Source organism: Achroia grisella, unplaced genomic scaffold (assembly GCF_030625045.1).
Source record: "Achroia grisella isolate CSIRO2021 unplaced genomic scaffold, CSIRO_AGI_Agris_v1 utg516, whole genome shotgun sequence".
Classification (NCBI taxonomy): Eukaryota; Metazoa; Arthropoda; class Insecta; order Lepidoptera; family Pyralidae; genus Achroia; species Achroia grisella.
This window is the reverse complement of record NW_026712909.1, coordinates 1,238,718-1,265,233: the sequence shown is the minus strand read 5'-3', so window position 1 is coordinate 1,265,233 and position 26,516 is coordinate 1,238,718. Positions and strand designations below refer to the sequence as shown.

Here is a 26,516-nt window from a genome sequence, read left to right as displayed (position 1 = left end):
TTTCGACTTTCAAGGTGATGTTTTGATGGTATAATTGGTTCGAGACTGATCATCGTTAATCTTTTGCTCCATAGCTGTAATTAATTTCGGTTCATTTTTATTTTTAAACAGTTGCTGTTTGACTGTGTAATTTGCTTGTTAATATGTGATGCCTTAAAACTTTATTAATGGAGTGTGTATATTTTATTTTGTTATCATATATCATATGTTAAATGTGCAGATCAGAACAGCTTCTGGATATTTTATTTCAAGTTATTCTAATAATATTTACAAGATCTCAGATTGTATTAATTAATGCGATCATTCTATAATATCTATATATATTTTAAGATTTTTATTCGACATAATATAAAACGGTAAGAATATTTGATATGTTATTTTATATGACAAACAACAACTATATAAGGGTACAGTCTTAATAATATAATATTGTTTAAGACTACTATAGTATTCAGGAGGAGATAAAGTGAATTTATACTAAGCGAGTAAGTGAACAATGACAGATATAGCAAAGTTACATAAAGTATACTGTATGACTTGCTAAAATAGTATCACAGTGGTGGGTAATGAGTAAAGAGGATTATAATAGTATTTTTTGTCCCTACAAACCCAAAGGTTAATTAAGAGGGAAACGATTTAAATCACCTTTTTTAATATTTAAATCATATGTTATAGATGACGTAGCCCTATTGTAATATATCAATAAAATGGAATATCATCATAATAATAAAACTATAAGACTTACATCTGAATAATCTAATTAATGCTAAGGTATTCTAATTGCAGTAATATTCGTAATCGGTCACCGATATCTTTGTACCTATAGTGGCTTAGTACCATTATATTGCACCTAACTGCACCCACAATTATAGGCCGCGTTATTTGGTGCAGGAGACACACCCAGACTCGTTAGTGACTAGCCTTATGCCTCGTTTAGATCTAGCTTTTTTTTCTGTAAGCAGCATTTACGAAGTGTCTTATTGCATGAAATGGGTAATTGTATACCTGATAGGTATAAAATTATATTATTAATTAATTAAACTTAGATTGGATGGAGATTAAGTGGAGATATGTTATGAAATGTGAGTAAAGTATTTATTATTTTAATGCATATTATGAAATTTTATTAATTAAATGGACTGTTATAGAAAATAAAACAATTGGGTATGTTTTTTAAAATTAATTAAAAATTATTAAATATATATATATATATATTGGTAGAGTTTGTGCTGTGCGATAGCTAGTATTAATTAATGAATCAAAATTTTATTGATATAACGACCATTTAATAGTTTTATTATTGATATTGTTAGTTAGTTAGTTAGTTAATAATCGATTTTACTAGTATATGATCATATTCGATGCTAGAAGTTTATAGCACAATATAAAAGAATACGCAAGAAAGTTATTAATTTCGATCATATACCGTTAGCACGATAAAAAATCTATGATTGTTGTATAATGGTTATAGATAGATGTAACATACCTATAATCGCTGCTTTTTAATTAAAAAGATGTGTTACGCAAGTATAAATGTTTACAAGTTTCCTATTTAAAATATAATATGCATGACGTGTACATAAATGGTTGTATGAAGTTGGATGGTAAGTCAAGTACTTGTACGAGTGCCGAAACGCATGTACACACGCCCACAGCCAACTGACACTGTCCTAGGCTTAAGCTGTATTACGACAGAATGCGAACTCATTGTATGGTAAGCGGGCACTTCATCTTTCACGCCAGGCCTGTGCCGATTTATTGGCGTCGCCTCCCCTGCGAACAGTGCCGGAGTGCATACCCAAGACAGATACTGTTATTGTAACAGACTGTCAAATAGACGACAATCTTAATTGAGTATATATTTATAAGTATTAATATATATGTTGGTATTATTATATATAACAACATATATCGCTATCTTCTGATAGCGACGACAAACCTACCTATAAAGAAAATGTTAGGAATTTAGCAAACATCTGTCCAAGAAAACATTTAAGCTGTATTTGCGTTTGCTATAATTCAATATTTAATCATATATTTTATGCAGGGCTATATAGTGAATAAATATGATAATTTATTCTCTGCACCACCCATGGTTGCCTGGTAGATAATGACGCATGGTGTTAAGTCCGCCAAATGTATTTTAAAATTTGTGTTAAAATAAATAAATAAATACTTAGTAAGAGTTAATTAGGTTCTGATAAACCTACTGGAATTTACAAAATTTTGCTGCTCAATATGAATTGCTACATCCACTCTATTCCCATAATACCATACCCCTGACGACAAGCATCTATTAGCTCGATTCTATGTGTATATTAGATATTGACTTTTTATGTATGTACAATACATGCCGATTTGAAACAAATTTACTGCGTACCTTTTCAAATGCCTGCATCTTTTGAATTATGCTCTAGTTTTGTTACTACTGCTTGATGTTAAGCGACTATATCATCATGTTAACTATATGATAAAGAGTTTTTTTAGTACGTATCGTTATATAAAATGAAACTGCATGTAGTAGGTAATTGAAAATCACTATAATTTTAAGTGTAAATAAATTAATATTTAGATTTTACTCATTGTGTTCCGTCAAATCCGGGACTGTGTGGAACTAGGTACACGTATCTTTGTCTGCTTGATTGAAATAAAGCCTCTCTTGGTCTTGTCATTGTAGATAACAGAACACGTCGAGGGAATAGATATTGTTTTAACACTGACAGCTGTCAAGAATTTACGTATCTGGTCATATACCCTTTGGATACTTTAATGGAAATTCCTTGGTCAAATTATCGATGTTGTGTTTATCGTGTACATAAACAGTTCTAAGTTATTACATTCATATGAGAAATATTATATTATAGTGTACTTATTTATTTACACTGACAGAAATATCAATATACTGTTAGTTTCATGTAAAGTTAAATAGAAAGTATAATTTAACTATGCCCCATATTTATATATGTATATATTCAGTAAGTATACTATATAAGTAGTAGAATATATTATGAATAATTGAAATGGAACTGTTTTATGCAAATACTATCTTATTCATATGTGATCTATGAGATATCTATATAATCCAATATTTTTGTTTGAAATTGTTTAAACAAATGCATTGTTATATTTATGATAATAAATTAAAATACAAAATTAGTTGTAGGGCATTTAAAATAAAATTAAGTAAGTAGATCCACGTCAAGCGGCTAGTGTTTGATATTTTTCCCTTCAATATTATCCCAAATAGTCTGGTTTAAATTTAATGATACCATCGCTTCCAATGTATAACTGTTGTTAAAAAGTTACTTCACCGTTTCATCAGGTTTGTTATAACAATAGATGGGCACGCGTCCCCAGCGGATTGACCACTGAGATTAATAATAGAGAAAGCTTGTGTTTATTTATACTCTATACTATACATTTAATATGCAGGTCAAAATAAATAATATTTTTATTAACGTATAAAATAATAGTTCTTCATTCATTAGATGCAATGGTTGCCAATCCAATTCTTTATTGATGCAAGGCTAGAATAGAAACACAGTGATATAGTAAAGACGATATTTTTTTCTTGAAAAAATAAGTATATTATCACAAAAGTAATAAATGATTCAATATAGCGCAATGGTGGTTAAGCCATAATTTTACGTATTGTTTGTACCACTACTATTACAGATAACAATTTACCTTCACAAGAGGGTAGTGTACGAGTAAATGAGTATTCTAAACATTGCAATGGGATATGCGTATTTCAAGTCAAGCTGGGTGACTTGGACTATCTTGACTTTTGACCTGTATTAACAATTGTTGACGGTTATTAATTGCAAATAACTCTTATTATTTATTAGTAAACGACAACGGCATAGCATTTCCTAATAAATCAATAATATACAGTGTATATGATCGTTTCAAGGTTGAGGTTCTACACGATTCATCTCAGTGGCTATCTCGAGGCGCAAGATCACCTTTGACCTGCTCTCGACACGTGCTCCCTCCACTGTGATTGGCCCGACTAGTTAAAGTGTACACTCATCGTTTTGTAACCATCTAGCTTCTATTAGAATTTAGCTCCCAACAAAACACGACCGGCGGTTTCCTTGATCTATTTTCATACTGATAAAATTACTATACGAATCTGATAAATTTGTTGAGAAATTCAGTTGTCACGAATATTTTCCAGTAATTCAATACAATATTATTGACTTTGTATATTCCTCCATTAGAAGTGGGTACATGTATGTTTACTGTAATTTCTATACAGAGTAAAGTAATATTTTTTTTTCACTTTCCTCCTTTAATTATTTTTAACTTTACTTTACTTTAATATAATATAATTTCAGATATATATATGTATATATATAGTTTTAATATAATATAATTTGACAGAGATTTCAACGTGCTTACTTTAACTATACTAACATTTTTGACTGTAGTATCAATATTTCTCTAGGTAACTTACACATGCAAAGTTTTGTAAATTTAAATTAACTGTATCTATGAACAAAAAATCTAAAAATATGAACAACAGTTTCAACAGCTACGTTTCTGAATCTATTTCTACGAATAGGTCAGCGATATAATAGTGATTGGTATTGTATATTGTATATTGCCAAAACATTTTAATAACATCGAGGCATTTATTGAACTGAGTGCATTATATTTGTTGTTGCGTGACCGATTGTAAAGCTGTAACTCCACCCAGATCTCGACAATGGTACGTATAAACATACTAAATGATACTCTGATGCATCGATCTTTAAGTCACAATTTAAAGATATTTCATCTGACTGAAAGCTACTAATTGAGAATAGTATTTTCATTGCTGACATGTACATTTTATCTCCCGAGATCAGTCTGTCCTGGAAATCTAGTAAATTCGCTGATTGCCCGCTGGCGTGTTACCATTAGCGCGATCGGGTGCTTTGTTCCATACTCGTTTTTAAGAAAAAGTACTTGAAGTTACTGAGTCTGATATGCAATCTTAGTTTTTGGATTAAACTTTCAATTAATAGAAAACATAAATTTTAACATCTATTTTACTTTATAAGACCCCAGTTAAAATATATTATGATACTTAAAATTTTCACAGTATCGGTTCAAAGTGGTTCCATGTTAAATTTTTGTTTCTACTGTTGATACTAGAAATGATTGTTAATATTAAAATAATCCTAATTTTTGTTGCACAACAACATTATTTGAATGTAAAGGTTAATTGATGCGCTTGCATTGCATTAAGTGGTTGCATTAGTGTTATAATTTGTGTAAATAATTGTGTGTATCAATTACAAGAGTAGTATACAATCGAAGATATAGTAATCTCAGGGTTGGTGTGTCTCAAGCTTTAATTTAAAGGAAATGCGATCACGTACGGCCTTCGACCATAGGTACAGCGACAACAGAATGATCTGTGCTCGTATTGTTCTGTGACATTTTAGCCTTGCTAATGACAAGCAATTTCGATTTTGAAATAGTGCACATTCGACGAATTTATGACGTCCACCGATTGAAAGGAATGACTCAAATGTTTGTACTTAATCCGAATATACCAACACATACATTGGTGCAAAATGGGAAATATTTAATGTAGACAGGTATGCATAATAATGTGGTGATAATTATAAAAAAATAAATAAGTAAATAATTCATATAAAGACTGTATCGAACATTTATTGTCATTATTAAGTATTAGTTCACATTTTTAGGAGCAATATTCTTGCATTTATAAATTATTACTTGTTGATTGATACTTAAGTTTGCTTTTTTTGGTAATAATATCCTATTTCAATCTTCTTGATTTAATCTCACGTATTTTTAAATCCAGCCGTTTATTTTGAGAAGAGATAGCAAAAATATATAGACAAACATACTTTCGAATTTATAATATTAGTATGCATACCGTATGGTTAAATAAATATGGTTACTTATAAGAAATGATAATTCGAGACCATCTTAACTATAATGATATGGACGAAGTTTATCTAAATAGACCATTTAAACATTGTCACATTGAGAAGCGTCCAAGGGTAACGGCTTATGTCGTGTGTATGAGCTTTCGACTTATCTTCCCATCACGTAGGCATATCTGTCAAACGAGCTGTCAAACTGGCCGTCTAGGTGACTCTGCCGGGTGACATCGATGGTAGGTACAGCTAAAGATGCAAAAAGATATCAACATATTATTTGTCATTCCTATAGCCGAGCATTGGACATAGTTTTGTATTATTTTTAACTAGCAACCTACTTCGGATTGGCATGCCTTTTTTAAATAATTTACAAAACCATAACAATTTATGTATCTAAACTTTATTCTATATGAAATTGTGGATGAAAATTCGTTAGATAATATTTGAGATTATTGCGGACATACAATTATATTTTTTTAGATTTAATGTGTAAAACTTCGTGGATATAACATGTTATATCCACGAAGGTCCATAGGTCTAAACCTACATAAATTAAAACAATATCTACTACTAGGTTTAGACCTATGGACTGAGTAATTATTAAAACAGTGTACTTATGTATTGCACACCTAGTACAATCCTAGTATAACTAAAAAAATACGAATTTTGGAAAAACCGCTCTGTAGGTTTAAACTTAAAATTTAGAAAATCATTTATTCAAATAAACTTAATTTAAGCACTTATTTTAATATTCATAACAATTTTTTTTATCTATCGCTCGTTCGGAAAGCTGTCTCATCACAAGAAGAATAAGCAAGAAACATGTGTATTGGTCTTTTAAATAATTCTTGTAAGTTTACATTTACAAGTCGAAACGTGTGAATACAAACTGCCAACCAGCAGTATTTTTTTTGGGTCAAATATAAATATACAATAAGATTAAATCAGTCGTAGTGATAAGTGAGCAGACTAGTCCCTACAAGCAGCACTCGTTCACAAGTATGACGGATGAGCCAGCCATCACTGCGCTCGACCATATTTTAGGGAGCCCAATGACCCGGCTCACCACACCTCCACATGTCTGGACATTTTAGTGAGCATGACTACTCATTCTACTCGACCACGTCATAGCTACTTAAAATTACTATGTGGTAGTTACAGTATTCGCACTTTACATGAGGATGCATGCGGCAATCAATACAAAAGCCGTTACACTATCATATATCAAGAAAGCAGAAAGCAGCAGCATTTAATTATAAAGATAGACATTTTTGGGAAAATCCAATATTGATCTAAGTGAAGTGTGCGATACGTACTAGTATTACTTGATACGCGTCTCAAACCATAACTATTTCAGTAATAATTTTCCCAAAAATTAAATTAAATAGCATTTTTACTACGAAAGTAGTTTTAAAAGCTAATATTTTTAAAAGATACATTGAAATTTGTGATAAAAATAAAAATCATTACATTTATTTATTCTGAATACGTTTTATTAATAAGCATTCTATGTTTCTAATAAAAATAAGTCGCCCCCTGTCAATCAATTTGAATGAAAGTAAACCTAGTAGGAAGGAAGTAATCACTTGTTTTATATTTAAAAGACAGATGCAAGCTTTCCAATTTGAGAACAAGAACTTATAGCATCTTGTTCTTGGTTTCCAATACGTTGTTTGACAGGCTAACGGAACTATTTGTTGCAGATTATCGGACGTAGTAATGAAACATGTTATATCAAAAATGAAATCTTTAATTTATAAAATAGTATATATTATTAATAAAACTAATATAGATTCGTTATATAAAATAGACGTGGAAGGAAAAACTGTTATATTATGATCCCAAATTTTTTTAAGAGAGATTTGTATAAAAGTTTAGATGTTGAGAAATTATATTTTTGTGACGTTGCCGCCTGTGGTATTTATTTTTTCATAATATTAATTAATAATAGTCTTGTATTTACTTTATTTATTATTATGTAATATCTACTACAAAATTACTATCTAATGTACTCACAACTATAAACCCGGGTAGGGTAGTTAGAGATAGTTATTGTCATATAGAATCCACATAAATTATACTATTAAAGTCTATACACCTTCATGCCATTATGTTATTACATACAAGCATCACATCACGAATACCTTGGAATTTTAATATACTTATAATATAAGCTTAGTTCTAAATGTCTTGTAGACTAGTATAAGTACATTCATTTTCATTGGCTGAACTTAAATTAATTGCATCAGTACATATTATAACATATGTTAAAACTTTAATTATGATTACATGCGTTAATTATAATAATTATAGAAATATGCATGAAGTACACGCTATATGTAAAGCCACTTTGATAGTGGTGGTAGGTAAAAGGTACACGCTTTTTATAACACAAATAACGCTCTGTTACCTATGTAAATTATTTATATGGAATAATTATTCAACTCAACCGTAATGAGACCCTTAATGCGATTATCTACATAATGTGTTTCAATATAAAAAAAACAAGATTAAATTTTGATTTATTGTACAAGTATCCTTCATAGGCGAGATTTTTTTATATAACTGGTGTAAGCTGGTTTAAAATGAGACACGTTCCTGAGGTAAAATGTGTACTCGTATATATTCAGCTACTTGAGGAAATGTGAAGAATAGGAATATGGCAATCGGTATAAAAAAACAGAATGTCAAAATATAAAATACATGATGGACAGTGAAAATCTATTTTTCCACATCGTTAAACTACGCCCGTATATATAACCATTCTTGAGAATTAAGGCATAAAACCTATGAATAGGTTGAAAAGCAGCTGCATGGCGATAGAAATAAATGAGACTGAAGTAATCACAGATGACTTTCTACAAAGATCTATTAGCATTCTTGATAAAGATCGCCCCATAAAAGCACTCATAACAATTTTAATTTCTTCCAGTACTATTAACATAAAGTATAGTGAAGCTACCTATCCGGAGCCTAAATATGTGGAGGCGGTTTCCGATACATGCAGACGTTTTAATAACCTTTTAGTAGTTAACCGCGTCTCAATCAAAACCATTAGAAGAAAGGAAGTGTTTAATGCCGAGCATTCAGTAGCAGCCTCCAGAAGATGGTGTTAAGAAATAATTACTATTGGTCACGCCTCCCCTGATTGCTTTTCGTAAGCGCTCATAAATCTAGTTTGGTTCCTGACCGGTTAACATGTGTTTCTCATTAGAAATAATAAGACGATGGGCGTAGTTGCTTAATACATGTCCAACATTTTACAATTCAAATGAACTCATGAGGATATTATTTTGTAATTGTTAATAAGATGATTCGCGAATTAACGACTGACTAATTGAAGGGTACTATAATTATTGATTATTTGATAATTATATTATAGGCAGCGTTGTATCTTAGTAATTGCTACTGCGATTTACGAGCGAAAACAAAATTATGTAGGTACCAATTGATTTATCTTACTGATTCACCGGTGATCGAAACACCAAATTTACACCACGATGTCGTAAATTGCCGCTACATCTGACTACCCTATCTGGGTAACAACCATGAAGGTATATTATTATTCTATCATATACTGGTTGGTCTTACAAATGGCGATATATAGTTCTTGTTATAATGTTACTTATTATTACTATTATTTTATTATGTTTCATGCATTGTGTTGTAATAGATATAACATGTATTGGTTAATAAATTGTTGACAGGAACAGGCGTGGACATGGTATCTTGTTAAAGTCAAACTATGAGCATAGTGAAGCAGATCAGGTTGCGACGGAAGTGTAGGAATTTCGCGCAATAAATTATCGCATCCGTGTGAAATAGTCCGAATCGTACTACATTTGTATGTTTTGTAGATAAAAATGATGTTTTAGTAATCAAATTCAATTGACGTCGCTTGATAGATATAGATTAAGGTTGACGAGATTCATCCTTAATGACTTATAACTAATACATATATGACTTAATTTGAATAATCATGTAGGTTAAAATTGTAAGTTAAAGTTACAGTTTGCTTTTAATAATTTTCTGATTATACTACATTAGTTATTCTTCATTTGTTTTTGTAGATAACTCTACTTTCATGTCTTCTAATATAAAAAATTTGGAGTATTTGTTACCAAACTCCTACAAATCGGTTTTATCGATTTTTATAAAATTTTGTGTGCATATCGGGTAGGTCAGAGAATCGCCAAAATCGATTTCATAGACCCCTAAAATTTTTAGGGGTCTATGAAATCGATTTTTTATTATTTTGACATTTATTTTTTATTTTGAGTTATGATTTGACGGCATTAAAAATACATACCCTAAATTTTCTTCCTTCAACCTCTATTTTTTAATAGGGATTTCAATTTATATGGCAAAACAACGTAAGTAAGTAAGGTCAGCTAGTATATCATAAAAAATCGTGCAGCCGTTTAATCGAGAAAATACTTCAGACATTTGCATTTATAATATAAATATAATGGATTGTCATTTTAAAAAATTTAGGGCCATGATTTTTTTATTAATGTATTATATAATGATGTAATGAATTTCCTTAATTATGTATTGTTTAATTAATTTAATGGCTCTCTGCCTCCAGAACCCCCAGTGTGACTTCCGCAAGAATCATTATGTGTAAGACAACCACATCCCAGACCACCCATCAAGTGCGTATTATAAACGGAACATGTTCTTAATGACCAAAGACAATTACATCTTGAGCCTTTAAACGAACGAAGATACGAAAATAAATATAACATAACTGTTTATTATTTTAATTATAGATCAAGCTGTTTTTTTCTTGTCCTAATAACTATTTCTTTAGTTATTTGGGTAAGTTTCTGCATGGCTAAAAAAACTTGTCTAGGTAGGCAGCACTTTATACATAGGATAATAATAGTATGGGTTATTTTATTGAATTATTTACAAAATTATACTTTTATTAGTTTCGTATTATTTTAGTCTAGTAACACGAACTGTATGATAGCAACATTGTGGTAGTAGAGAAACTTAATAAATTTATTTCATGTTTCTACTAAGTACTACTTAGTTAGATTTCAAGATAAACAATGGAATGGACTACAAAAGAAAACACTTTGTATGTATTTTATATAGTCAATTAAATAGAGATTGGATCTAATCTACTTTCGTTCCAATTTTAAGGAATATTATAATAAAATTAGCCGTACATGAAAGAAAGATAATATCTACCTAGTGTATATGTCAGATGCACTAATCTGTGTTCATCTTAAAACAACGTTTACTCGTCTCGGCGAGCACGGCACACTATCACACCATCGTGGGAACTGTTCGCACACACATATTGTTTGACTAACAAACGAATGTCAAGATGTTCGTTGTGCAAGCTATTATATGCACCCTAGTACAGTTTGACATTCGGTCAATTTGCATTGAACGTGTGTACTTGATGATTTCACGTGCATTTTTCATGAAGGTCCATTCTCGTCATTGTTTTAAAGCCAGACATATTTAGAAGCTGTAAGTGGTTTTGCTTGCTTGTTGTAACTACATTTTATAGGCATTTGTTTTATAGCCATCGTAGTCCACTTCGATCAAAGCTGGCTGTGTGGGTAACTCTTTCTCACCTTTTAACCTTCGCTTTATTTGAAGATATGTTTCGGTTGAAGAGATAGATAGGACAGTAGAATTACAGGGTATTTACGCATGATATCGTAAGGTTTGATATAAAAGGAGTAAAAGTCAAAGGTTGCCAGTTGCCATCAATTGGAACGTCAGCTTATTTGCCATTCTAATTATATAATCAAAAAATAGTAAATAAATAATGAAACTATACGGAAGAAATGCTTTCGCTAATTTCACTGACATATTTCAATTTTCAAAATGCAAAGCTACCCGCAAATTTAGCTGAATAACTCTTTTTCTACTGTGACAGAGAATATGAGGTTACATTATTGCGACATATAAAAAAACGTAACTATCTACACAGTTTAAAAACAGAACAACTTTTTAAAAAACAAAGTCATTGTTTATGTATTATGTAAGTTTTGTGGAAAAAATACAATAAAATTTTACTACACCTATCGTATAGCGAGGAGGTATAAGAATTAATTACAGTATTGATACAAATAGACCAAAGAGAATTGCTTATATCCATGCACAATAAAACGAATAACTTACTTTTTGATGTTGGCTGCACTGCGGATACACGATAATAAAAAAATTGAAAATTGTTTATGGGCTATAAAAGAACTGACAAATATTTATTAGTAACTAAATACGCTGTTAATAGCGCAGATTAATTACTTCGGTAGCGTGACTAAAATACTCATTAGAATATAACTATTAATATTTATTAGGAATAGTTGTTGGTGGTCAATGAGTAAAATGGATGTGAATCTGAATGAGGTATGAGTGATACCTACCGCCGAGTAAATACTTAATATAATAGATAATAGTGATCGAAATAATCATTATATGAACGAAGGTAATATACCTAAATCGTGTTTATTTTAGAATTACCTATAAAAAAAATCTAAAACATCTGTTAAATCATATTTATTCAGTAAAACCTATTACTCACTAAACGATTACTTAAATGACAAACGTGCATGGCAATAGTTTTTTATGCGCGGAATTTTTATTTATTCGTAGACATAAACACCTATTTAAGTATACAATGTAATTAAAATGGCTTTAAAAAAAAGAAATTCATTTGAGTTCTTTGCCAGTTCTTCTCAACTGAATCTGTATACTGTGCTGGATCGTAGGGAAAATAATATTAATATAAAAAACTTGACGTTCATAACCAGCTAAAATATCTACATGAAGAACTACATGAACTTAGTTCTTCAAATTCAAAATTCTTTTTTTCAATATTTATTCTTACACCAACTCAGATTATAATTTAGTTCTATTATAAATATATGATTTGGAACCATGTTAATTTACATAATCATTAGAATTAGGCCCTATGCTAATCAAAGCCCGCCCCGCCCACCTCACTTGAGATAATATCGTCGATGTGGATGGAAAAAACATTTTAATTTTTCGTTGACCTTTACAATAATTTTTGGTAATGGTATTTAATTATAATTAATGTACATTATATTAATTCGGGTAATGATTCTTCCTTGTTTATGTAACATAAGACGATACTAATGTTTATGTATCTATTTACGTTAGGTGGATTGGTAGGTGGATACATAGTGTTCATACTCTGTCAAACAAAGCAAATTGTAGGTTACGAAGAATTGAAGGTCGCAAAAACTATTTTCCGTTGGATACACGTACTACAAGTTTTGACCATTGATGATATTAATTTAGATAATACAGGCATCTAATGTGATGGCACACGCAAGGGGCACGCGCCCAATTTGTGCTGGCGACATAAAATCTGTTTTAGATTACACTTATTTGTCAGTTCTGTAGTCGACAGCTAGCCCATTCATAGCTCATGTGTGGGAAACGTTATGAAATTGAAAATGATCATATTTCTTTTAAAAGACACTAGGCTATTGCACAAAGATTCACCTAGTTTTCGTCGTTAACTATTCATTATTATGTGCCGTGGGAGATTTTTTGTGGTTGCCATTGTTATGGTTTTGATTGGCGCATTCCATAGAACTTGGACGGTCGATGGATTCGATTCTATATTAACCATATAGAAATTCATTATCTGATTATTTTGTCTTTATATTCAGTAAGAAGGAGGTCAACTACATCATCAGCATCATTATTACAAACTATCAATTACCTTCTTCTTGAAAATTAAGTCCTCTCCTTCTCCTTGAAAATATTTATTCCGTCAAAGTATGCTATACTTAATATTCTAAAATACTTTTATATATATTTCAGCATAAGCCTATATGCTGTTATTACATGCAGGGTTTTGGAGAACATATTGATACAATAAGTCAGTTCTTTCTCAAATCATTATCACATCAGCAGGTTAAAACTATAATTAAAATTACAGACTGATTTAAATATTATTATTACAGGACGGATCCTGTACGGATACAATTTTACTATAGGTATATAAAGATGATTTCAAAATGAGTAGTAAAATGAAGTGCGTAAAAAAATTTTGTTCCAATTTTATCGAAGGTTATGTGCAAATTTTGGTAGCCATCATATATTTACACGTGCAGTCTGGATACTAGCTTGTTGTAATCGAGCTCTATGCATAAATGAATCTCAACGTACTATAAATGATCGTTCGGACGTAGCGCCTATATTAAAACTATATCGGTCGTGTAATCGATACTCTGCGGTAATGTTCGCCACATAATTCTACTGGCTTTCACTTTTACTACCTATACGGCAACAGTGATGTTTTTTACTGACAGATGAAATAAATGTAATGTAACAATCCATAACAATTAAATTAATTAATACATTAAAAACGTGCAAGTAGTTCATAAACATTATGATTATACCTACATATATTATTGAACATGTAAGATTGAAAATAGGATACTAAGAAGAGAGAATTAGGTGATTTATACATTAGAGATTTTAGTCAATTTTTGAAACACAATCCTTTAATAATTTATTACTAATAACTAGCTACTCGCCCCAGCTTCGCACGGGTGTACATGTATTGTATATATACACCTTTCTATAGATCACTCTATCTATTAAAAAAACCGCTTCAAAATCGGTTGTGTACCTAGTTTTAAAGCATACATAGGGACAGACTACGACAGCAACTTTATTTTATACTATGTAATGATGATGATAAACTGAGGACTCAGATAGATTGAAAGTACTTATCCAGAACACACATAGGATGTGGCGAATCGTTTTTTTTATATATTAGATATACTGGTATGATTTATGTGGTAAGTCAATCTAATTGGATAGTGTTTTTATTATTATATTAGGTACTTGACAGCCATTACTCTAAAACAGTATCTTGAGAAGAGTTTAGGTCTTGCAAATTACATAGGTCGTTTTGAGTTAAAATACCAATATCTTTGTTGTATCCTTGAAGATAATAATATAGTAGTGTCCAAGATAACCCGGTTAGAGCTAAGGAGAAAGACCTTGAGACAAGAAACGTATTCAGATTTCGTAGATGCATGTATACACTTCGTGTAAATAATATACTATTTCGTGACAGAACCGTTTTTGTAGTTCATATTTCTTGGATATTCATTTGAATTCGTTACGTAGATACAAATGCAAATGCTTACTAAAAATTGAATACTGTAACGGGAAATAGCCAATTAAATAGTGCTCCTTATCTGTCATACGTCATATATTTTGATAACCTTTATTTCGTTCTTGTACTTTGATAATATAATGTATCCAATATATATGTTGGACATTTTAACATATTCGGGCCACAAAGAAATCAGCTGCAGTTACGTTATCAACGATAACTCAAATATCCCTTACGATATCAGATCCTTCATTTCAACCACCAGGTTTTAGATAAAATAATTCAGGAAACTGGGTTCCCTAGAAAAAAGTAGTCTGTAGTAATGCATATATAAAAAGCAATCGAAAGGGATGGGCCAGGATTTAACGTATTCGATCAATTGTAATAAAATATATTAGAAAAGTTCGAGAAACAAATAGGTTAATAGTTATGATTTTGGAATGTGAAATGAAAATAATTTCCGTATAAAGATACCATTATTGTCCAGAAATATAGAAAAATATATTTATATGACAGTTTGTTAGCATTTGATATATATTATTCATTTGTGATATACAGTGCTATGGTATAATTTTAATTTGATATTGTACATGACACGCATACATAAAAAGAGGAAGTTCAAAGTAGTAAAGGATCTTCGATAAAATCACTATACAATTAAGATCACCGTTTATGATATAGGAGCGGAAATTGTCATTATTTTAACACTGCGTGCATTATTCAAATGTTTATATTATGCCCTTATAATAATATCTCTATACTTAATATTTCGTTATCATTAAATATCTGTATGTTTAATGATGAAATAATGGTGATTAACAATATACAAAAACTATAAAAATATTTTAAAATCTGCAATTTGCTTATTACTATAAAATTTATAGTTTATAGCAGCATTACAAATGAAACGACAAATAAATAAAAAAATTGTGATTATGTTAATTTTCTTTGTCGTTCGTTTTACTAAGTTTGTAATTTTATAGAATATGAAAACATTACGAATATAATTACTACCATCCTTGGCAGCACCGATGCCAGTGCCCTACGTACAGTCCCATACATATCTTTGGTATTAAATCCCTTTTTTATATAACTTAAGCATTATTTGACTTAAATTAAATTTGTTTTTCATTATAACATATTTTTTTAATAGTAATAAGACATAGCCGTTTCATAATCGCTTACAAATGATACGATTAATAATAATCGGCTACACCAATTATTTCTTTTATTACACAATAATAATTTTGCGATTTCTTATGCCGATGAGAATTTGAGTTTATTGTGCACGATCACGATAGCTTCCATTAAAAAATTCATGTATCAATGAAATCGCAAGTGATTGTTATTGCTATAATATCTGGGTTTTTAGTGAATTATATTTTCTTTCGATTTCAATGGTATTTGAACCGCGATATGTATGAATTCACGGCATTATCGATTAACTATTTAAAAATAGATAGATGAATAAATCTAGAAGAATAAATAAGTTAATAATTAAAATACCGAAGTACCATTCTACATTGATCCATAAAAAAATCATGGTAGGCTGGATTGTTAGCAATATGAACAGTGGCTTTATTGTGCCATCTTAATTTGACCTCCTATGTAATATTATGTTATCTGTGTCCACATGGTTCCTCTTAAAATTTTTTTGGTTTATTCGTAGTTGATTTACTACTATGGGCTACCTGTCTTCATCATGACCTATCACCGGTGCCCGCCAGACTAAATCGTTAGCTACGCTAAGAAGCCGGTACATAAATTTATATTCATATTCAGAATACCGTGAATGTTACAAGTGATAACAATAGTTTTATAATATCCATAGAATTATTATATCATGGCACCCTCTTGTTTTGGTATTGCAGAACTAACGAAAATAACGGCAAAGTGGGTTTTCGCGAAAACTCATTCAGTTTTGACCTCACTTGCGGTCAACGCAGTTTTCATTTGAATAATGTTTTCAAAATTTGTTTTGGATGTGTTTTACAAACGAATTTATTTATTTTTCTTTACACTATGAAAGGTCTGGTAATTTACAATATGATTTAGGAGGTCGTAAGTTCAAATCTGACCAATAGAAACCTTTGCCAATTTATATTTTTGACTAATCGATAACAAACCAAATTAATATGAGAGACGATTGAGGACTTCATTTTGGATACAAAGACTACCGTTGGCGTGTAAAGTACTGTCTTCATCATGATACTTCTTACTACCTTATCTGGAAAACAGTCGTATAAATAAATTAGTTAATTTTATTCCTTTACTTATTTTCCCTTCACGATTTCATTAGCATCTTCAAGGTGTGTCAAATTAGTGCAGATTACAACGAGCAATATAGGGCCTAATGCTGGCATTCATGTGTGTGAATGTTTTGTGCTCAAAACAATCAGTTTCCCATGCACCTGATTGCCATCACACTGTAAACTTGCGTGTTTTACGCAATCCATGCTTAGTAGAAGACGTATACTGCGTACGAGATAATGAAATTGATGTTTTTGTCCATACTGACACGTGTGAGCGAACAATATGAGGCTGGCTAATGAGGTACGTATCTATTTTAGATCTGTGAGATACGAATTGTACTTTGCAATAAGGTGTTTGCGATGCGATGTTAGTATTTAAATACTAAGTAGTATCTATGTACTACTACTTGATTTGCAGTGCGATATTAGGATATCGCACTGCAAATCAAATGATTTAGATAATAAGTGATTACCGATGAATTCAACTTAGAGAGGCATAAAGGCATCTGTATCATTTGTAAATAGTATTCCGATTTCAAGAGTAAGAAAGCAATTTTTTTACCTGATAAATGAATAACGGTCTATATACAACTTTAAAATCAGTGGTAATATTGGAGAGTGGACGTGAGCGCTCTGGAACAGTTCTTAACTTAGATCGCCTCGTTGATGGGTAGCAAAATCAGTGCCAAATTCTCATTGTGTGCCTTAACATCGGCCCGATTATATTTACAATACAAGTGCTATAATATTGTTTTTGATTTTGGTGTTGCGTCTAGGCCATTTTAATCTACAACAACATTGCACTAATTTTGATATATTTATTTTGTATTCAATAGAGTTGAAAATCTCGTTGTTTTTAAATCAATATTACAACGATTGGAGTCAGTTTCATAGTAATGAATAATGTTTCAAATTTAATTAATATTGTAATCGTTTTCTTTTCTTGATTATAATGTATATTATGTAGGTCCAAGTGTTTAATACTGATACATATTACAGTGAACCTAACTTTATTATTGGACTTTATATTAATCATTCTAATCAAGACTTAAGGTCAAGTATTCTAAAATGCCTATATTATTTTTATTGTACTAGTGAGTAAATTGAATGATTTTAGATCAGTCAATTTTTATGCTTCGCATTTGGGCAAAAATTCATTAAACTTGTTTCAGTATTCATTGTCAAATGTTTAACTAAATATGCTACGTTTTTTTTATTTAATTGAATTGATTTTCTCTCACTTATATACGAGTATATAAACCAAAATGAATAAGGGTAATATGGTAAAACTGAATATAAGAATTACTATAAATCATTTTAAGATATAGGTATGTCACCTATTTAAACATTTTTTGTATAGTAGAAATAACTTATTACAAGGAAATGAAATAGAAAATGTGTAAAATCATGAACAATAGAACATTAAAGAACGTGTAAAAATTGGATGGATGGACTAAATAAAATAAAATATAAACTAAACTTGGCTGAAAATACCTTAGACTTTGCTACTCCTTAACGCTATATATATTCTGTTGCCTTAAGCTACAACATCTTGAGTAGTAATTCTTCTTAAATGTAAAACGGACGTCCGGCCTCATAGTGAAAGTAAACTTAATTGTTTTATTGAACAAATGGTAACGTTTTTAATTAAATAAGTAAAATTTTAAATGAATGAATTTTATTTACGAATATTTCATTCATATGACATTTTAATTAAGAACCCATCAATAGTCATTGTGTACAATCATCATAAATATTTTAGGTATTTTTTCTCCGTTGTTGAATATAAGCCTCTTTTATACATCATATTTTTTTTAATTGATTATGAATCTATACCTTATAGTTTTTAAAACACATACGTGTTTATGGTATGATATTTTAGGGTACCCTATTTGTACTTTAAATTATTAGTATAGCAGAAAAGAAAAAGACGAAAAGAAAGATTTACTATATTTACGTATTAAGAGATACTTTTAATATATTATACATATTAATATTCGACAAAAATAAGATGATTCAACTGCTATATACCTATATAAATTTTATTACCCTAGTTGATTGCAACCGGGAACCGAACCTGATATTAAACAGTTATAGACCTATGTTTCGAGAGACCGTACTTCTTATTTGATCGTCGTGTTACGATGGCATTATATCGATATTTGTACCTAAACACGAATTTGACCTCAGCTATTGGGCTGCACATTATGAAAATGAATCTGAAAATTATGCGACATAGTCTACAGCGTTGTCTGTGCATTTTTTTCGTAATCTGAATTTCATCGAGTGATGTACTTGAATGCAGACTATTTCGAATTTCCTTGAATTTTGATTAGTCTATGTCTGAATGCTTCTTTCGACGCGACTTCATTTTAGCAAGCGAATTTTAAATTATTGACCTCAGTTTTGCTGTAGTTTTGGTCGAATATCGCGTGATCCACGTATGTCTGAGATTCGGGGTAAATACACTAGTAAAATCGAATATAATTTGTGTCTGCATCGTGATTCATGTGTCTACTGCAGTAGACTAATAAAATATGTAGCAACGAATATATTTTAAAGTTTGAATGCTTGTTTTTCATGTTGTTACAACAATTTTATATTCACTTGATTTTGCCTAATGCCTTTACAAAAAAATCAAGTAATCTAATATAATAATATATCCCTGGATAATACACACAGCACCATCTAGTCTTAAGCTATGCAGAGCTCGTATTATAGGTATTAGATAATTATATTCTGATATTATATTAGGTAATTACATTGATAGATTTTTGTAAATACAAAAATATATTATATTATATACAGAAAAGACCAAAAATAATCATGAATAAAAATTATTGTAGCTTGCAAAGAATTGAACACGCGATCGTCGAATGTAAAGGGGTATGCTTAACCGCAAGACAACCGAGGCCATTGTCGAAGGAGTGTAGATACCCTAGATATTTCGTTACAATTTTTAATTTATGTGCATGTACTTTATGAGTACAGATTTAGCTGCATAAGAAACAAAAAGTGAATTTTGACAACATTAATGTAACAGTAACTATAGTTGTATTTTCAAAACATCTACAAATCCATTTAAATACATAGATAAAATTTCATCCAAATCGCTCCATACATTTAAGAGGAGGTAGGTGAGAGACACTTATAGAAGATGTATATATCTTCCGGAAGAAATTCTCTAAAAACCACATTAAAAGTTAGTGAGTACTTCAAAAGAACTAAGCGAACCAATAGACAGAAGCAGATTTCAACTTTATTTTATAGAGCGTAGTGTTTGAATTCAAGTTGCAATCTAAGCCAGTCTGACAAGTTCATCAAACATTTAAACACCAGGAAGAACAATGCGCACTGTCGCCAAGTCTGTCGATAATTAGAATAAGCTGCAATTATATGCAAATGCATCAAAGACAACTAAGCTCGTTTTGTAACCATACATTTCGTCGACACACCTACGTCTAATTTCGCTTCATACATTATGACTACGACAGTCTATGTTTTGAAAGTCTATAACTAATGTGTTTAGTGAATAAAGTTATATTTTTAAAGTTTCTAATTTTACCTATTTAAGATTTAATTTACACTGTATATTCTGTAATTTACACTGTATCGTTAATCTAAAATAGGTGTACATAATACAAATTATATTTTTATTGATTTAATTAATTTCAATTTGGATATGAAAATTAAATTTTAAATATAAATCATCCGTCAGAACAGTTACTATAGAAAACCTACAAAGTTACATTTCGCAAATTTAGCTCACTTGGTGTTGTAGATGTATTAACCCCGCGGCTGTATCTATTTTTATATAAGTATAACGTAAGGAATGTTATATGAAACACTTCGGATTTATAAATTAATTTTATGATTAATAGGTAATTTGGTGTAAAATTTATTGAGGTATACACTTAATCAATTCTTGAAATAGTCTACTTAAAATCAAACGTAGAATTGACCGCTTTACCTCTTATAACTATTTACTATATGATATTATATTATATATAGTTTTATTAACTATTCGATCCCGTTGTGAAGAAACTAAAATTTAGTACATGTACTATATCAGTTTCTTTCTGTAAAGTTTTTATTGAATCTTAAAAAAATTGTTTACACTATTAAATAATAATTCAAGCCACTATAAAGTAACTATTAATAAATCTGTATTCTTATCATTTCGTTTATAATTTTATTTTTAAGGAAAAAAATTACATAGAATTTGCTACTTAAAAATCACTCTGTCATCCGTTTAATAGATAGTTATAAAGGTATCATGAATATATAGACAAACGCGGCAAGAGACTTTGTTATATAATATTTCTCTAGACAAAATCTTAGTAATCCCAGGATATGATCAATATCTCTTTGCTAAATCTAATCATAAGAGTACATTACATTACATTAAAATTACTTATTTCTGCAAGAAGCACCAAAAGATTTCTTATAAAAATTATGAGTACAATTTATATTAAAAACTTCTATTTGTACAAAGAAAATAAAAGTTTTTAATATAAATCTTGTTCATTCTGTTGAACAGTTCATTCTTGTCATTAAATGTGAATGCTATTAATGTTATTTTAATTATATTAATATTGAAAAAAAAAAATAGAACTATCATAAATTTATACTGGACATGTCGGCGAAAAGCTGTTACTTCAGATAACAACAGCAGTAGTTTCACCTACAGCATGCTATTAATCAGCCTTAGGCTGTAGCAGGTCGACTAAAATTAATTATGTATGTACACATTCCGAACGTTTTGTTATATATTGAGTAAGTAACCGGAATTAAAAAAAATAAGATATAAGAGATAGTTTGAAAAACAATAAATAAATCAACTTTTTTATGTAAGTGAAATGGCAAACTTCTAGAAGGCTCAGAAGTTGTGCATCCTTGTAAATTAATATAGATATGACATGTTTATATATTCTATTTCAAATGTAAAAGATTATTTATATGACAATTTCCAATATCAGAGCTATATCTGTGCAACTAATCGTCAAACAATTATAATTTAGCATTTATGCTACAATATTTTTCGGCTAATAAACATATAATTTAGAAGTAATATACACAATTGTTTGAGGTTTTTCTATGGCCGATGTCCGGGTTCTTGCAGAATAGAAATTTTGCATTCATGAAACAATTAATCTATAAATTTTGAGGTATATTTTTAAAAATACTTTTAATTAATAAGTTATTATAAGTACATTCTATTTTAAGTAAGTTTTACTTTAATAATGTATGTATAATGTACCTATAAGGAGATTGGAAATACTATTATTATTTTTTGTTTCGTTATCCATTATGAAAAGCAAAGAAATAGTGTTCATGCATCTATTATCTATTATTTAGATATATTTTGACAAATCATTTCATATTACAGCTTAAACTAATTAACATACTGTCATTGTACTGAATGCACCAAAATTCTATAGAAATGTGTATGTAAATTATTTAAACGGTACGCGCGAATTAAATCGCCGATGTATACTGTCTCTTATCTAACTATACCTACAGTAAAGTTTAAAGTGAAAGTGAAATTGTCTAATTATTTTTTTTACCCTTTTCAAAGATGACACAGCGTTTCAGTTGTCTGTTTTTTTCATGCACCAAGAACACAATCTTCATCTGCGGTCGGTGTGAAATAACAAGAAAACGAGCGTGATTGACTTTCAAGCAAAACGGGCTCATTCTAATGTGGTCTCGATTAAATTAGTATTGTAAAGAAAAAAAATTATCGTACGCTTAAATAAGCGCCGATAATCAGTTTTTAATGTTGTTGATAAAACTCCTTTTTTAATAGCACTTTAATTGTTTTTATTGTGATTATATTTTCGAAATTTATAATAACATTCATTCACACATTTCTGTGGACAATAAAGTTAAATTATTTTTTAATAAAGTTATATAATAATAAATAAAGTAATGAAACCTGCACTGAACAGAGAGCTTGTCGTCTTTATATTTTTAATGCTTTCGTATGGTTTAATGGTATAATATCAGTGTACATTAATGTTTAATTCTTATTGCGACAATTGTTATATTATATATAACATACATTTAAAACCTTTAGCGTTTTTAAAATAAAATATTATGTTTGTTATTTTATTTTATATTACAATTGCATACTTAATATTTTGAGGCAGTATTATCTTATTGATATATAATATTTTTCAATAAACTATTTTGCATTTTATATATAAAATTAATCGCAGTACGTAACCTGCTCCGCTTCTGATCCTGGGTCAACTGTATCCATCCATAAAATAAAAAATTTACACACGAAATAATTTTAATCAAGTTAAGATTATTTCGCACCGACAAAAAAATACATTTTAGATAAAACTCTTCTCTCACATATATACAATTGTACATTTAAGTAAACATTGGATTTTATACCTTCATTTATTCGAATGATGTAAGGGTAAGATAAGAACAGTTGCGCGAACTCGGTTGCCGCAATTATTTTTATATGTTTTTACCTTTTTTTTAGTAGCCGTGTGATGTAGGTTGTCTTTTAAGGAGCCGATATATTGTGGGTATCGCATTTTATGTCTGGTCACATATTAAAATCGATAGCGGCCCAGTTTCAATCACAGTTTTTCGAGTGATACACATCTATATATTGTTAAATAATGAGTAAATTTGGGACAAGACGATTGAATTTAAAATTGGTATAAATTGATGCAGAATATTGTGGAGATAAGATTTTGAGTGCAATATAAATTGTGGTTGTATTTTAAACGTAAATTTGACAACGGTCGTCTTCACAACGATTTTCCAGTACTCATGCTGTAATTAAAACTTTCTTTTCAACCGATAACAAACATTAAATATACAATTTGATTGTGCTTATATGTCCCATAATATATTTTCCAGAAGCTATTTTGATTACATAGAGAGATTTAATGGCTAAAATAAAATTTCGTGGTCTGTTTATAACTAGTCACAATTCTACTAAGAATATGATTATATTAAAGTTACTTTTCCAAGTAAAACTAACAGATGTGTGTGTGTGTGTGTGTTTTAAATAATATATAATAATCAACAATAATTTTAATGTGTAAAATTATGAATCCTATGCTATAAAATTATCTTTAAAGAAATAAGTTATGTCTTTTGCTATACCATTTCAATAAATAATATTACATAGACATACATATGTTGGTTATACAAGTTCTTAGTTTGTAGCTACAACTTTAAAATTGTATTAGGCTATATTCAGTAATAAATTTGACTATTAATGTTATCTTATAGCTTAGATGTGTTTGTATTCGTTACCAATATTTATGTTGACACGTACTAAACTTTATATGTTACTAGCGACTCACCGCGGCTTTGCACGGTTGCATTATAATTCTTTGAATTTCTCAGATTTTTTGTGCTATAATATAAATCTATTAAACTTAGTCCGGAATGAGCCAATATATTGCTGAAAATGTATTAAAATCCATTGCGTAAATTAAAACATCTAAGTGGGCAGATATGGGCGGCGAATTTGTTTTATACTATGTAAATATAATATATATATATATATATATAATAGGACTATCACATAATAAAATAGGTTTACTATAGTTACATTGCATTCAAACTAAGAGCAAAAAAGATTATTAACTATGCATTGAGTCCCGGTTTAACGCAGTTCGAAGTTACAATAGCGACAAACAAAAAACGTGCGACGGCGGGCGGCGCGCGCCGCGTCAACTAACTCACTTTCTGGTTTACTAGGTCGGATAATTTTATTATGTTTTATTTTACACTTAATTATTTTATAAAATGAGGGAAAACGCTAGTGAAACTGCGTACCCTTCACTTTTATTTTGATCTTTTTTACGAGACCTACGTCTGGATTTGAGATAAACATTCTCGCTCCGTCGGGTAATTTTGCTGTATTGTAAGTTGTATTATTAGGAACGGAAGACTATTTTACTAAAAAATGATAAATGACTATTTTAATATTAATTAAAGTAATATAACAGATGAATTACAAATTGAGAACATTTTTGGGTTTAAATTAATTAAAATTATTGTATGTGATATCAATATGTTATTAAATTGTAACATTTCATTTAATTTTGTTATCATAGATGTGACATGCTTAGCCGCTATTAATAACTAAATTAAAACTAATTTACAAAATGTATAGTAATTGTATTATTATTAATATTTCAACTTAAAATTACTTTTTGTTAAGCATCACATATATTTAACTTACCGTTATAGGTAAATTAAAGGAGTTTTTTTATTAAATCACTTAACATTGACTATTTATGCTTACGCAATTTAAATAAGTAATAAAAAAAATGATAATAATGTTATATAAAAATGCAGTAAAACGAATTAAGGTGTACTTTTTGACTTATCATAAGTATTTATTTCTTGTATATATTTACGATTGAGCAGAAATAATTGGTCGTAACTATTAATGAATCTGTAATTGGATTCGCGCATCATACAATTCAAACTGTATCATTCAAATAAAATAAAAAAATGCAACGTATTTGACTTTAACATAATTAAACTGGTCATTTGAAGTACGATGAGTAATTACTTTTACAGTCTGAAAGTTAAAATTATTGAATTCTTAATTGGCCCATAAACAAATGTAGAGCACGTTTTATTGTTATTACCTTCACAAATTGTTTTATATATTCAATAAGAATTATACACACTACTTTTTAATATATTTCTTTATATTGTTATTTTTATTATCACCGTAAAAGCTTAATATAAGGAAATGTACCTACCAGTGGTAATGGAAGAGAAGAATAATTTTGGCTGATCCCAACGGTTTTAATTACGTTATAAGTTTTTAGATTCTCACAATTCAATTTATAAATTTATTGTTCAGTATAAAAAGTATCCATTAACTTTGTTTATATTCGTTTTAATTACAGCACAGCTTATCGTTTTCACTTTCGTACAAGCACTTAACCAAAGTTGTTAATGAAACCCAAGAAAAAAACACACAATTCAAAATAGTCGATCCCTTCTAGTTACTATCATTGAACACTGGTCCATAAAAATATCCATTCCATCACTATACGAGCAGAGTATTTTTTTACAATGTCCGCGCGAGCTTAAAGCTGCGGAGCGTTACGCGGTGCGCGTGCGCAGGTCGCCGTGGCATCGCGTTATCAGCGCGAGCGGCGCGCCGCGCGACAACAACAGAACTTGAGAGCCGATCTCAATAATAACAAGAAAAGAAAACGGTCCAGT

General features: G+C 29.8%; 1 protein-coding gene across 1 annotated transcript in view; it reads right to left on the bottom strand.

Moving 5' to 3' along the window:
* LOC131847217 (transcription factor hamlet-like) overlaps positions 1-26,436 on the bottom strand; it is a 122,432-nt gene extending 95,996 nt beyond the window's left edge. Inside the window, exon 1 of the mRNA XM_059196708.1 lies at positions 26,045-26,436. The gene's annotated coding sequence lies outside the window, so the exon portion shown is untranslated. The remainder of the gene's footprint in view (positions 1-26,044) is intronic.
* Between the last annotated feature and the right edge of the window lie 80 nt (positions 26,437-26,516).